Genomic DNA, 3,546 nt, shown 5'->3' with positions numbered 1-3,546 from the left:
GATTTCCTTTTCTAATCAAGGCAAAGAATCTGCCATTAACAATGTACTTGTTTTTCCTGATGAATTGTTCTTATAGATACAACCATAAAACCAATTGGTTTGAATGGTTTGCACTCAGGTTCTTTTTCAAAACATCGATTACTCCTAATTGTCATCTTTTAGCTACAACAATTTATAATTACATCGTTCAGAGTCATGATTTTTGCAAAACTGTTCACGTTTAAGAGCCTAGAGATAGTTTAGAGATGACTGATTTTTCAAAGCATTGCAGTGGAGTTTGGTTCATAGTTCTGACTAAATGAGCTGATTGACTGAAGCCCCATGAAGTCTTTTGAAAATGTATCACTTTCATCAAAATCTTCAATTTCTCTAACTTGCATTTAGAATGACACACAGACAATAAGATGGTGTGCTCCCAACTAATTTGTCAGCCACTGTGCTAGACAAACAGATTATAAATGCTTATATGGTACACCTCAGTCTTTGAATTTTCTTTTCAACATATTCAGAACTAGTCCCAGGATGACAGGCTTCCCTTTGAACATAACCCCTTTGAATAAGTCAGGTACACCAAAGGTCCTTAAATGTATTTGCTACAATTAAATATTTAACCTCAATTATGAAAAGATCCTCTTTGTTCTCCATTACCCTCTTGTTTCGGATACCTGTATCTGAATGTATGTTCTGTTCTTAGCTTTCCTTCCACTTCTGACATCAGATCATTATAAATAGAAGAAACCAATTCAAGTCAACATGCATGCTGAGATGTCAAAAGGCAAGGCACAGAAATAGCTCTACTTTGCAGATTTTATGCAAAGTATTGGCATGTATTTGCATTCCAGTATCACTGATTCAGACAACTTCATACCCACTGTCATCATCTTTAGTACGGTATTCAGCTGAAAAACAATCACAGTGAAAATTATTCAAACAAACTGCTTCAATCCACCTGATTATTCAGGATCTCAGTCTCTGAGAGAGAATTTCTCTTGCATTTCTAAGCACCTACTTATAGTTTATATTGTACTTTTAAAATAAGGTATAGTACTAACCACAGAAAGTTATATTATTAATTGATTCACATGAATTCAGTCGAACCAGTTTCAAGGAGACAATTCACCAGCATCTAAAGACCAAAAAATCCTTCCTTCGTCTACCCTAAATCCATAAACAGAACTCTAAAAGAATCTAGACCCAGGATCCTTGTCTGTACAAAGACAGACATTCTTAAAATACAGGCTTACGCACCTATAATCTTTCCAATTAAATAATGAAACACAAAGAAGACTGATGAAGTTGTGTCCAAAGACAGGTGGGACAGAGAAAGTCTAAATAGTTTGTATTTTATATATTCTTTTATCTTTTTTGAACTAATTTTGTTCTGATCAGTGTGTTGTATAAGATTCTTTTCTTTTCCTGGTGAAACTGAGATGGTGAAGTAGATTGAGTGGAAATTTGAAACTATAAATTTCTTGAGTATAAATCATGAATTTTTCAACAGGAACTTTCAGGAAAGTCGAGTCTGAGTGATCTAAGGCTACTTTACTTCAAAATGACAGTGTTCACAAAGAAGATGGAGCATAATGCATCTTATTAATTTTTTCAGTTTAGACAAATGTCTTTGCGCTTCTGGACATCCTCTTTCCTCATATAATAACTGTGTTATTTGTTAAATATTGGATACATCTTAACACATACCTTGCTCTTATAAGAGGACGGACCTCAAGATTCACCTTCAGATGAAATTATCTGTAGTCCTGGGGATGTACTAAACAAAGTATGAGCTTGCAAAAATCAGGTCAAACGTAGAAGATCTCTTCCAAAGTTCTGAGAGACTGGTGTGAATGTTTCAGTGTTTCATGGTACCTATGATAAGTGATAGGATCCCAAGGACAAAAAAATGACTGAAGCACTGAAGAACCTTCCAAAGGGTAATGTCAAGAAGGGAGCAGGAAGACTTCTTGGTAACTGGTGGTTAGGCGTTTCAGTCGCTTCTGGGTGAGCTCAGTCTAGCAATGATCCTAAGTGTGATTGCCTTTTTAGTGAGAAGCACAGTTATCACTGTCATTCCAGTGACTAGGAGAGGAAAACAGCTGAAAATTATTTTAAATTAAAATATAAATTATGCTTATGTTTTCATCTGATTCAGTGTATATCAGCTAGAGTTTCAGTCCTGGCAGCTATGCAGAGTCGAAAAGTTTTTTAAAAAATGTGTAATGTTTACATTTACATTCTGTACATTCTTGTGCTGTTTATGCTTTTCTGAGTTATTAATGAACATTTATAACCACAGATATGTTCACTGATTTATTTTAAAATGAAGTGATTTGAGTTTCTTGGATGATATTTCTGGTCAAGTAATTTCTATTTTGTTGTATTGAAGATGATAAAGATCACAGGTGCTGCCTACACAGATGCCTCCATGGTTTTCGAAGTAAGTAATATATCTGTTTTTATGTGCTAGGTTAATTAGTCCAACTAAGCATCTTAGGTAATAGCTCGTGTGGAGCATCATGCGAAATAATGAGGATATGCTTCTCATATATGGTGTTGATAATCTGATTATCTGTATTTTTATTTAGTTCCTGTGTTGTTAATAAGGATATCGAGAACTGTTGAAGTAAATTATATTTTACAGTGTAATGGCTTTTATATTGAGATTGTTTTATTTTCAAATCATTTTGTTAACAGATTACTCTAAGTCTCATAAAAAAGTTCTGTCCAGGTTTTCCTCTTCTGTTTCAGTGAATCTTGCTTCTTTTTTGGTTTACATTCTCTTTGGGAAGGGGCTATGTCTTGTCTACTGCTTGCTTAGTCTGTGTGATTTTTTTCTTTGCTCTCCTTTTGCTTGGAATGTTGATTAGTAGTTTTGCAGATAAATCTGTTAAGTGTAGCATGAAAATATGTCTCTCCATCTTAAATGGAAGAGTAATATTACTTTATTCTTTAGTTTATGAAGGTTACATGGGCTAATATAACTTAGAGGAGCCCTGGTATGGATTAGAGCCCTGCCTGCTAAAGCAGAGGATCACAAAAGCACAGCGGGAGCTTTCTTGAGAGAATTGAGATGGTCCAGTTAAAATGGCTCAACCTGAAGATCTAAAAACGATGTTAGAAGAAAAGAGTTTGGTGATGGTAAGAATTTTTACTCTAACAATACCTTCATCTTGAAAATCTTGTACTTTCATGACTTGGAGTCTACACTTGAAATTTGCTAATAGACTTACCTTGGTGGCAAGAACATGACTTACAATTGTCTAAAAGCCCTTCCAGGCAGAGTTATAAAGCTATAAGAAGTCTCACTTTTCTTATACTCAATAAGAGTTGGTATAATATTATATATGTTAGAGTTTTCTATTTAACTTGATACTTAGTTTGATGATAGTTTGACACCTCAGCTATCAAAAATTGTCTGCCTGCCCAGGGTTACTGTCTCTTAGAGCTCTTTTTAAGAACTGGACGGTACACGTACCTTTGCAAAAAAGCATGTGGGCATGCTCCAGCCAGCGTCTGCATGGGTCTAGTAAAAAGCAGTGTTTCTGCAGC

The sequence above is a fragment of the Struthio camelus genome, chromosome 1, assembly GCF_040807025.1.
Source record: "Struthio camelus isolate bStrCam1 chromosome 1, bStrCam1.hap1, whole genome shotgun sequence".
Classification (NCBI taxonomy): domain Eukaryota; kingdom Metazoa; phylum Chordata; class Aves; order Struthioniformes; family Struthionidae; genus Struthio; species Struthio camelus.
Note: the sequence above shows the minus strand (reverse complement) of the source record.